This window comes from Echinops telfairi, unplaced genomic scaffold, assembly GCF_000313985.2.
Source record: "Echinops telfairi isolate 266 unplaced genomic scaffold, ASM31398v2 ScPeMD7_9;HRSCAF=40, whole genome shotgun sequence".
In the NCBI taxonomy this organism is placed as follows: Eukaryota; Metazoa; Chordata; class Mammalia; order Afrosoricida; family Tenrecidae; genus Echinops; species Echinops telfairi.
Window position 1 is genome coordinate 74,704,402 of NW_022103906.1, and position 12,360 is coordinate 74,716,761.

The 12,360-nt window shown below is 55.2% G+C and overlaps 1 protein-coding gene across 1 annotated transcript in view; it reads right to left on the bottom strand.

Annotated features, from left to right (window-relative positions):
• LOC123521288 (methylcytosine dioxygenase TET3-like) overlaps window positions 1-12,360 on the bottom strand; it is a 16,101-nt gene that overhangs the window by 826 nt on the left and 2,915 nt on the right. The gene's annotated exons all lie outside the window — the stretch shown is intronic.

The window sequence follows — 12,360 nt, forward strand, 5'->3', positions numbered from 1 at the left end:
AGGGGATCCTGCAGGTACAGAACCACCAGGCGCCCGTGTCCTCCTCCTCTGCAGCTCCGGGGTCAAAGCCAGCCGACTGCGCCCACCCAGAGGACGCCGGTGGAATGCCGGCGGCTCGAATCCCGGGAAAGGGCAGAGCAGCAGCAGCTGGGGGCGGCGAGCGGCTCCCTGGAGCAGGAGGAGTATTCGCCCCCTTCAGTCCTGGGGACGGGGGTGGGGGGCGACGCCGGGAACCTTTCACTTGGCAGATGAGGCAACGGAACACGGCTAGTGACTTTACCCAAGGTCACTCAGGTCTACTGGCTCCAAACACCATGCTCTTAACCATGATCCACTCAGGTCCCCACCCCCCACACTCCTTAGTCCTCCCCAGCTGCCTCACCCAGTCAGCCCAGCCTTTCCCCCACCCCCACCCCGCCCCACCCCTCCTCCCCCAGCGTGTCACTCCCTCCCCCATCTGGACAGTCCCGCCAAGCCTGCACTGTGTTCTCTCTTGGCAGTCCTCACCCCAGACTCAGGACTTACTACTCCCATGGCAGGATGAGGAGGGGAAGTGGTCCGGACCCCCTCCGCGAGAGCTTTCTAGTCCTTAAACTGCAGTTTGCAGATGGGGCGACCCCGCTCCAGGATTTAAATCCTGTGCCCTGCTGGGTCCATCCCCTCCTCCCGGCAGTAAACACCTCAGAATCCCTATTTCCAAGGCAGGTGGGCTGTCACAGACTCTACCACCTCTCCTGCTGGGCGGGCTGGCCTTACCTGACCGCTGTTCGCCTCGTTTGTAAAATGGGGCTAAAAATAGCTGCCTCGTAGAGCGGGGAGGATTCCATGCAGAAATTCCACCCGCTGTCTGCCACACTGGAGCCGCCAGGCGATGCCAGCACACCGAGTGGCGCGAAGAGCTCCCAGGTGCAGCTTTTATGCCCACAGATGAGTAAGCGGAGGCCGCGCAGGGAAGTGACTCTCAGGACTAGTCAGGATGACAAGCGCTGCACTGCCCACTCCAACACAGGTGCCCCCTCCGCAGACTCTGGAGAGCTCACTCACAGTGGGGTGAGCCGCCTCGGAGGCGGCAGCAAAGCTGGCTTCTGGTGAGGAGATTCCAGGAGGTACAGGGGCCCACACCTGCCTCACTGCTGGGGGCAAAGGGCAGCCTTCATGGGTTCCTCCCCAGAGCAGAGGCTGGTGACAAGCAGGGATGAAATTGGCCTTCTGCAGCCCCCTCACCTCTCTTTGACCAGGTCCAGTGGGATCCCTTCTTATTCTGATCCTCTCCCCACCCCCATACACACTGTAGGCTTGGAGGGAAGGGAGACTGACTAACTCTCCAGGGACAAGAACCCTGACTACTGCTGTTACATCAGTGACCCGTGCCCTGGGCACACAGTTCTTCTTAACTCCCTCCACCCACAACCATGTCTCCTAGGGGGAAATGGACCAGTGGCTGCCGTTCATTCAATTACCTGCTGTCCACACCCTGCTGGCTGAGTGGTAGGAATTCAGATCTGGAGCCTTCTCCTTCTAAGTTTCTAACTCCCTCCCCTCTCTGCAAGTCCCCCCACCAGTCACTCACTGTCTGTCACTCACTGTCCGTGCTGACTCAGGGTGACCTGTGAGTTTCCCAGAGTTGAGAGACCCATCTTTGCCCCAAGGAGCAGCTGGTGGTTTCAAACTACCCAGCGTGTAACCAGTTAGCTCCCTGTAAGTTATGAAATCTGAGAATAAAAACTTTCTCATGCCTTGGAGAATTTGCCCATGCTGCTCCTTTGGCCTGAGCCGCACCCTGACCCCTGGTCCTCCACCCCTAGCCCTCAGCGAGCTAATATGGTACAGGGCTTAATCCAAACGCTGCCTCCTTCCACAGCTTTTCCCAGACTGCCCGGTCCCCAATGGCACCACCCACTCCCTGGGCCCTGGAGCTCCAGTCACAGGCAGTGAGGTTATTTATTTACCTGGCGGTCTTCCCCACGTGTGGGGGGGGGGGACCTGTCTCACAGGGCTTTGCACAGAGCTGGAATGTGCGCAAGTCTCTACTCTGGGAGGGTGGTGAAGCGGGGGTTGGGCACTGCAGCCAAGGTCAGTTCCTGGGCTGCCTGCTCTCCATGAAGTCCTGAGGGACACCTGCTCCCCAGGCCTTCCTATCAATCTGCAAGACCCCAGGTGTTCCTGGTTCCTCTCCCTGTCCCACCCATCCCCATTCACAAGTCTGGTCCTGCACCCCAGCAGAGCCCAGGGTTCTGAGGAAGCCCACTGGTCCCCACCTGGCCCTCCTGCCCTTTTCTGGAGAACCCAGAGCACTGGGGCTTGCAGGCATCAAAGACGCGTTCTCCTCTCTTCCTGCTTGCTTGACTCTACCCCAGCGCCCTTCCCTACCTCATTTCTACACTTGGGGCCTCACAGTGAGGAAGTTAGATTTGGGTCCCTTCTGCACAATGGCCAAGGGCCCCTCCCCACCTTCCATCCCATCCCCCAGACCCTGCTTTGTTTCCAGATCTGGCCACAGCCCCGCCCACTGGAGGAAGGTAAATGGACACACAGGACACTCCCCAGGGAGAGCACCAGGAGCCTGGAGACTGACCTGCAGGCCAGAGCCCACAGGACACCCATGGACACCCATGTGGAGGAGCATTTTATCAAACACCACCCCAAGTTTGCCTCCAAACCCAGACCCTGACAGACAGCATCTTATCCAACCCTCAGAAGGGCCAAGGAGGGGGGTGTTGGTCGGTCGTGCCCATCTTACAAGTGGGAAAATCAGGCACAGAGAGACACAGCTGGAGCATGCCAGCACTGTTCCTGCGCTCACGGAGCAGCGACAGCCAGGGCTGCCCTAGCAGCTCTGCAATTTTCATATCAACCTACCTCATCTAGAGTTGGCAGGCCCGCACAGCAAGACCGCTCCTCCCACCTTCACACGCTCTGGGTCCTGAATGAGGTCACTCTCCACTGGGCTTTACATCAATGTGTGGTCCAAGCCCCGCTTCCACCAGGAAGCCTCCTCCAATTAGTTACCCCAGTCCTTGTCAGCCAGCCAACGGCCCTTCTACCATCTCCTCTTTGACCCTTGACCCTTGGTGCTGATATTTGTTCCCTCTGTACATCTGTCCCACCTCTCCAGTCAGAATTGCTGGGGGGGTGGGAGGGGCCTCCATCCAAAGCCCCTGCGAGGTGAGTTTACCCAACAGACTGCATGCTGAGGGATCTTGCTTGCAACCAACTGCAGATGTTGGCAAAATCCTCCCCTCTCCACTGCACAAGGGTCCTGCCAGAGGAACTCAACACCCACCCCCCCACCTTCGGAGGCAGCGTCAAGTCCCCAGTGTCCACGCATCAATTTCCACCCAAGTAATTGCGGCCCATCACACACATCATCGCCTACATTGGAAACGCTCTGCAGTTGTCATGGGAACTGCCTTTGCCTTCATTCACTGATCAGGCTTTGCAATTAGCTTTGGCAACGGAAGTCTGTGTCTACAGCAATCCCGAGGAAGAAGTCGAGGAGGGAGGGAGGAAGGAAGGATGCTTCTCTTCCCAGACACAGTAGTACCGGACAAAAGCAATATCCTATGGAAGATGGTCCCAAACCAGCCAACAACTCCATCTGTGGTTTCCAGACCAGTGGCCATGGCAACTCAGCCCATCCTGAATCCCCTTCTGGATGCTTGTGAGATGGTCTTCTACTCTGTGAACCTCATCAGTCTACCTCATCCTGAATTCAACCGCCTGGGACCCCGCCAGAACCCAAGCAAACAACAAGGGACCAGAGGATGCTGTTGAGAAGGGGGGACCATGAATGCTGAGTGGTTTAAGAAGCCTTCCATGAGGAATGAATACAAAGTGTCTTCCACCTTCCGCCCAAAGCCCCGTGATGTCTGTCCGCATGCTTCCACAGGCCCAGAGCCAGCCCCTCACGCTCGCTCGGTGTGTCCACACCCCTCTTCCTCTTGGAAGTCCTGTCCTCCAGCTTCACGGAGCACAACAGGGAAACACTAAGGAGTACTCGCCCTGCCAGTGTGCACGAGCCTCAGGAGAGGAAGGCTGGCTGGCTTGTGCCCTCAGGGCACCCCGCCCTGTGGCCCTAGCCCACGGTGCTTGTAATTATTAGTTCCCAGCTTGTTTCCCTTCCCAGACTGTGAGCTCATTAAGCAGAGTTACCGTTGCCTCCGCTCCAGCTCAGCTGGTTGTCTCGCAGCAGGGAAGCGTCAGATAGTCCCATTCCAGGTTTGCTGAAAGGGGCTGGGCCATCATCTGCGGGCCACAAGTCAGAGCTGACTGGAGTTCATCTCCGGAAGCTGGGAGCAATGCCGGCAGGCGCCATCCTGCCCGACACAGGGACATAGTAGGTCCTGGTACCCAGGTGTCTTCCCCGCTCCCGTCCTCTCCTGTCTCCCAGGTACAGGACCTGACCCCACCCCGTGCTGCAGCAGACAGGACCCAGCCCTCACTGAGAGGGTCCGCCCCCTCTCTTGTGGAGGTGGGGGACAGAGAGCTCTCCCAGTGTCAGCAGGCACTTCTCCCCTGACAGGGCACAGAAGAACTATCAATGCACACCCATCCACCCTTCCGTGGCTCAGAAGGGAAACCTCTTTCGCCATTGCTCTCCTTCTGCCAGGCCTCCCCTGGCAGCAATCAGGAGGGTCACCCTGGGGGCAACTGTGGTGGGACAATGTCCTCAGGAGCTTGCCAAACCACACCAAACTCTCAGCCATTCAATCAGTTTGGACTCCTAGCAAACCTGCAGGAAAGGGTAGTACTGCTACCCCTGTGAGCTCCTCTCCACAGGTGTGCAATGCCCCCGCTTTCTCCCCAGGAACAAGCTGACGGTTTCGAACTGCCGACCTTGCAGCTTGCAACCCAACACAGAACCACAACATCAGCAGGGTTCTTTCAGGGCTCCACTCAACTTCAACCCCAAGAATCTGAAACCCGGGCTCTTAAAACCATACTGCGGATGGCGAAACTCACCATCTCTTCTGTACACCCTCAACTGAATCACAATACAAAGTTTACAAACTAAGACATCTCTCAATGTATCAGTGTATTAAAATGGCATGCCATAATAAAACTTGATTCGTTACAGAAATTAGGATCATTTTGTTTAGACAGTCTATTAACATGTATACCATGTTAACTGACCCAGAGAGAACTTATTTTGTGGGAAAACAATGTGGAACAACTCATTAAAATCCTGGGAGGCCAAGCTTTGGGATCAGATAGAGCAGCGGTTCTCAACCTGTGGGGTCGCGAGCCCTTTGGGGGCCAAATGACCCTTCCACAGGGGCCGCCTGATTCATAACAGTAGCAAAATTACAGTTAAGAAGTAGCGATGAAAATTTCATGAAAAAATAAAAATTTTATGTTGGGGGTGGTCACCACAACATGAGGAACTGAATGAAAGGGTCGAGGCATGAGGAAGGTGGAGAATCACTGAGAGAGAGGCTGGTGGGACCTACAGTCCTTGCTCTTCGGGTGTGGGAACTGCGCTTAACTCCAGTCAAGTTCGAAAGACGGCATTTACACAAGGACAACGTTCAGAGGGTTAGGAGCGCGGAGGGATGGGAACAGGAAGCATGAAGAGGAAGTGGGATGAGCTGGGAATCAAGAGGTATATACATTGTCGAAGGTCAAACTTAGGAGCTTGCTCTGTCAAGCTTCACCCCAATCACTGAAAACACTCGATCACAGACAGGAAAGCCCATGGGTCAGTTTTCCTCTGTCAGGGAACCGCCCACAACAGCAGCATCCAGACAGGAGGCTGCCAGGAGTCAGGGGCAGGTCCGCCTTAACCCACAACTTTCAGGTGAAGCTGCGAACTTGATTTTTAAACTGTTCCAACCCAAGACAGAGGCTTCTTGGGTTCAAGAAGGAACAAGGGTGTCGACCCCATGTTGTTTGCTTCCTCTTAGCAGAGACCCAGCACGGAAACCCACCTTCCTCACAGAAGCCCTGCCAATTAGTCCCCAGCCTCCACCTAGACAGGGGTAGATACAGAATGTGCACTCTCTCTCGGGGCTACATTTTCAACGGCCATAAATACAGGATAACTTTTTTCCCCCCCTAATATGGGCTCAGTCTCTCCGCTCACAACTTCTGCTGTTAAGAGGTCTGTGCCCTCCTCTCCACAATGGAAGGCATCCTTCTTCCATAGAAGTAAAGGCCTGAATTCCTCTACTCCTCAAGCTCCACAGAGCTACTTCCTTCGATTGTCCTGCACGTGACCACCCTGACTTTGCTCCTTGGGAGGGGCTGTCAGCAGACTTTTCAAAGTTAAGCTCGTAAGCCAGCTCTTCCTCCCCCTCTCCTTCCCTTTTCTGTCTGAAGTTCAGGACTTTGCATTACCCACATCGAACCCACTGCACTTGGTCGGGATCCCTTGTACCAACCTGCCCCGCTTGTTCTTAGCTCCTTGTTTTCATCCCCTCACCTCCAGAGCCGACCCTGCTACAACCTGCACCCTGTGAAGAGGCCACACATCCCTTCGGTTCCACGAGCCTCCAGATCCACTGGCTTCTGACTCTAAGACGTACCTGCCCTCTCCTCTTCACCACCGCCACCACCTACTTCAGGGGGCTCCAGCATCCCAGACCAGGCTGCTGAGCAATTATCTCCTGAGAGCCCCTTTCCAAACTGTTCTGAGAACATGGAGGTCTTTAAAGAGTTCTAATGTTCATCTCGAGGTCCGTGTTTCCCTGGCGTAGAAAATGAAAGATAGGGGCTCGTCGGCCTTGCGCTTATTGGCAACTCATCGATAGCTGGTACTCTGCTGGCTTATCATGTCTTGTATCTGCCCCTCCAGGCCTCCTCTTTGTCACACAAGTGCTGTAGACCTGTGCTCATCAAGCAGATGGGCATCCGAATGGGTCTGAGTTCACAGATTTGGGGTGGAACCTGAGACTCTGCATTTCCCGCCAGCTTCCAGATGATGCCAGCACTGCCGAATACCAAGGTGGTCACTGGTTCTGAGTAGTCCAGTAGCCAAGAATCAAGTGAATGACCTACTGAGCAATCACAAGATTCCCACGCAACTCTGAGGCTTTCTTCATTTTTCTGACTTTTCCACAAATTGGTGTGAAAGGGAGTCTTCTACTTGGCTGATTTGTCTTCCACGGATTCAGTTCTATCCCTACAGACCCTTCTATTGAGTTGTCCAACTGAAGTTTAACTGTTAACTTTTAGACTCCTACTTGCTATTTTCTTCATTGTTCTAATACTGTCTTTTACTGTTTGTCTCTGGTATCATCGTCCTAAAGTCCTCGTTGTTCGGCCTGTGTCTCTTCCTCGATCTTTTGGAGATATCTGCAGATTAAGTCTTTCACATTCCTTTTCAGGGAGTCTGTAACCATTCCATCCTCCAGAAGGTTTTCTGGTTTTGGCCGCATGCTTCTTTCTGGGACGTGACACTGTCATTGTCCCCAAGGCGTGAAGGTGTTATTTATTCAGTGGATGTTTGTTTGCTGCCCCTTGTTTCATCGAGCTGATGAGGCTGGGCATGCTTCTACTCTGGCTGCTAGCCCGTCTGCACTGGGGCCCTCCCTCCCTGCCTCTGTGGCGGGTGAGCACAGGTCTCCCAGGGCAGCTGAGGGTGCTGGTGGGGTGATGTGTCCATCTGGCTGCTCACCAGGCCTCGGGCCAGCACACTGCTGGTCGCCAGGTGGTCAGGGGAGAGTGCCAGGGTCAGTCACGGAGTGGTTGATGCAGAAACTCTCAATGGTCCCGAGAGGGTGGGGCTGTGCGGGAGTGGTCAAAGTAGACTTCATTCTCTGGTTGTCAGGGGGGAAGGAGGGGCTGTCAGAGGCCAAGATGATGGACGCTGCCAGTCCGAGGGTGTCTGAAGGGCAGCTGAGTTCCCTTGACTGGTGTGTGCTGCCGGTTCTCGGGTCTCTGGTACAAGTGATGTGGGCCCGACACAGGTGACAGGTGTAGGCACTACTGGCCCTGTGGGCCCTCAGAATCAGTAGCTGGGGCATAGGAACAGGCGCCACTGCTTTGTGGGCTCCCTGTACTAGAGGCCGGGCGGGGATGCTGGCACTGCCAATTCACGGGCCCTGGTACAAATGGCCAAGCGAAATGGTGGGTGGTGCCCATCCATGGGCCCCCTCAGCTCAAGGGTAAGGCAATGGTGGATGCCCCTGGACCGTGGTCATGCGGGGCGTGGGGGGTGGCAACTGCCGTATAAGGATGGGGTGTGTATAAGGATGGGATGGGAGAGGGGAGGCACCCCAGGTTTATGGTCTGCTGGCAATGAGGAAGTACCCTGGGTGAAGTAAATGTACTAACTTTTGCAGGGCGGGGAGCACTCCTGCCTGGCTCTGGGCAGGGGTACAGAGTCACTCCTGCGTGGCTGGCATCAGGTTCATGGGGGCTCTGACCGGAAACACTGCTTGCTTTGTCTCAACAAGACCACAGTGTGCAGGTTTGGGTGGCAGGGTGCCCACTGCTTTTGTAGTCTCTCCTTCCATGGGGCACTCGGGCCAATCGTCCACGCTTGCCTTTGAGACTCAGGGTTCTACATCTAAGAGAGCTGGTTTCCTTGGGTCTTTGTGGTTGTTGTACGAGGGGCAGGACGAGGCATCTGACGACACCACACCGCCATCTCGGGTGCCCATCGCCTTACACACGTCTACTGAGCTTTCCCAAGCTACTCCTAAAAACACCTCGGAGCCTAGACCTCATCCTAGGTGGGTTAAACCAGAACCTTGAGATCATGCGCCCACTGCTATCCCGTCCAATCACGGGGAGCGACCCCATAGGGCAGAGTGGAAGTGCCCCAGCGGGGTCCCGGGGCCGACTGCCACCATCTTCCTCCCATGGAGCAGCTGGTAGGTTTGAACTGCTGACCTTTCAATTAGCAACCCAGTGTTTTAAGCGCTGTCCCGTCAGGCAGGGGTTTCTTACTCTGTTTAAGACATTGTCCAGGTGATTCCAATGTGGAGTTCCTGAGCCACACAGCTGCCGATGAAATATCCTGACATATGTACCTATTGAAACTAAGCGGTTATACAAAATGCCTTCCACTCATTACGACTTTAAGCCAAACGGAAGCAGTATTCGATCTGAGCCTCTGGCCTCTGCTACCTCTTTGCAGAAAATCCCAACATGTCAGTATGACTAGACTGCTCTCTGAGGCTCCAGCCGCCTTACCTTTGGAAGGATCTGCTCTGGGACCGTCAGAAATTGACAACAAGCGTACACGTGTGCCATTTCAAAGATGTCTCTGAAAAAACGACTTTGTGCTTGTGCCTGCCCTTCTGTCATTCCGAGAGCACCCCCGAGGCCAGTGGTCCTTGGGAGTGAGCAAGTCCGCACAACATGCTACAGCGGCCTTTCCAACCAGGGCCCCAGAGCTGTCTCCACGCTAGTTTAATCCACCCCAATGCTGTCCCTCACAACAATTTGAAAATTATTCAAGAGCTTTAAATATATTTTGACAAGCACATGAAGTCACCATTATCGGAATACTACTATCCTTTACATTTTTTGAGTTTTCTTCAGAGCCGCATGTCTGTACGGAAAGAACCGAGTGTGGCTCCCAAGCGGTACATGTGTGCCGCCCCCTGGTCTACCCAGTCTCCCTCCTCTTCTCCAGAGAAACGCAAGGGCTCTCATGGTCTGGAGTTGCTGCACTGGCTTGGCACACTCCCGCCACCGGACTTCCTGGTGCTCCTCGGAGCTCCCTCAAATCTGTCTCGGGGGCCACGAACCCCCTTCTCTTGCCACATCAGAGCAGGGCCTCATGAGAACAGCCTGGCAGTCAGACTCAGTCCTGGCTCAGTCCTTCCTCAGCCCCACCCCCCTAGGAGGACACCCCTTCTCCAGTTCTGTCAGCATTTCCTTCCCTCCCACCCCACCCCCACCCCCGCTGCATTTCCTTTTTAAAGAACAGTTCTACCAGTCCAGCTAACTTCCCTTTTAGAGTGTGGCCATGGAGTTAGAATCCCGTTGTGCTTGAAATGAACTTTCCACACTCCATAGAAACCTATGTCTCTGCTCTGCCAGCTTCTCTGGCTTCAATCCAAACACACGAAGGTAGGTCCCTTACACCCTGAAGCTCCCGGAGCCATCGATGGAATCACGCACGCCCCCCACCCCACCCCCAAATGTGACATGGGCCACGAATCTCTTCACAGAGAGGTGACAGTTAAGGGGATTAAAGTGGGATCTACTGTAAGGGTGATGGGGGGGGAAAGGGGGATGCACCACCCTGTGAATCAGGTCACAGCCTTGTTCCATGAAAGGGGAGTTTCCCTGGCATGTGGCCTCTCCACTCAATGCTCCTGAGGAATTTCAACGCACAGCAACCCTATCCTCAGGGTCACGTGGGTCCCCGAGGCTGTAACTTCAGGAGAGCAGAGAGCCACACTGTTGGGGTTCAAAACGCCAACACCTCAGACTTAGCAGCCCATCTGTAACCCACTCCAGCCCTATTCTTTTAGGAGCCCCGCAAGAGGAGAGAAAAGTCAGCAGGGAGGGAGGCACCATTACCGAGAAAGAAGAGCGGGCCTTTTGGACCCGTGATTACCTATACCATGGGCCAGACCCGAGGCACGTTCCCTCAGCTAACCCTCTGTACTGCCCACTCCGTGGGTGGGAGCAGGGGGAAATCAATGCTCAAGAGATGTTACAAAAAAGTTTCCCCCAGGAATAAGAGGCACAAAGGGCCTCACCCCCCACCCCAGGTTCTGAGTCCTCCTTTGCACCTCCACCCTCACCAAATCCTACTCTCCGGAGTCCCCACTTTGGTCAACTCCAAACCACCTCGACCGTCCACCTAAGAGCTAATCCTTTCAGAAGCTGGAGGGGCAAGACCTACAGTATAGCAATGAACTTGGTCAGGGTGTGACCAACAGCTGCTGCCACACTGCCAGGTCCCACTTTAGGAAAACCAGGCACTGCCCCCTCCCCCCTTCCCCCGCAGGGCGGGAGGCTGGTCCCTGGGGGGAGGGGTTTGAGTCTCAGAAAAGGCCAAACCCCACACCATCACCCACACAGGAACCCCTGAGAAAGAGTGAAAAGTGGGGGGGGGACTTCGAACCCTGAGATGGATACCCCCTCCCCAGCCCGATAACCACATAGCTGCTATCAACCAAAAAGAGGGCTCTGCAGGAAGCAGGGAGGTTGGAGACGGAAAGGATGGCACCCTCTGGACAGACTACAAGTGCCAGGGCTCAGACTGCCAACAGACGGTCTGAGGTCAAGAAGCTCCCTGGGATGCCGCCCCTTTCTGTCCCACAGGAAGACAGATGGCCAATTTCTAACGCTCTCCACTGAGCCCAAACCAAAGAGAATTCGAATACACAAGCCAAGCCGGTTGTGCCTCTCCCTGGTTCCTGAACACCCCAGGCCCAGGCCCAGGCCCAGGCCCAGGCCATGCAGGCTCCTCTCCGCTACAGGTCTGCTGGGTCTAATGGTTACGGCCCCACAGCCTCTGCTCTGTGAAGTTGGTCCCAAGGGCTCTCGGCCTGGAGCAGCCACTCTGAAGTCTGCTCTGCCCGATGGCAAGCCTGCAGGCTAAGCCTGGACAGCGGTCTCCAGCCTTCCTACACTGGGGGTTGGAGGGGACCGACGGTGCCAGACACTAGCTACCACCTACTATGTATTTCACCCAAGTAAGTAAAGACTTCTTTAACCAAGAAACGTGCTCCCCTCAACACCTTCATTTCAACACAAAGCACATCGATAAGCAGAGAAGGACCTGTCCTTAAAGTAATTCACCTGCTGCCACTGAGCCCATGCTGACTCGCCACAGCGATCCTATGAGGCAGACTAGAACTGTCTCTTGGGTTTCTGAGCCTGTAATTCTTTACAGGAGCATCTCTCTCCCTCAGAGCGGCCGGTAGGTTCCAACCTTGCAGCCCAAGCATAACCCACTACTCCACTACTGCTCTTTAAATCAAAGAAAGTTCAATTAAAGGGTGTGTGGGGGCAGGGGGAATGCATTTCATGGTCCATTTCTCAATCCTTCTCCAGAGAAGGGGGGAACTCTGTCATTACTCAGCACTGGTCCACAATCAGGGCTGGGCACTCTATCCAAGCCACTGAAGGCCAGCCAGCCACACTTGCCCTGACCTTGAAGGTCTAGTGGGGCGGCTGGCCACAATCCATGGGATACAGACAGCTCTGGGCAGGGTAAGTTCTTCACCGCGACCACCCAGCAGCCTGGGCTGGCAGTTTACACCCTCAAATGGCAGGGCTCTGGCCTCGCTCCCAGCCCCTTCACTCAGGTATGCCCCAGCTCTGCCAAAAGAGGAGCTCCCAGGCAGTTCACAAGGGCGCCCTGCTCCGGCAACATCAGCCCAGAGAACTCAACCTGCCCCGTGGCCAGAACAAGGTGATGGGAGAGATGAAGGGAGACCAAAGAGGAGG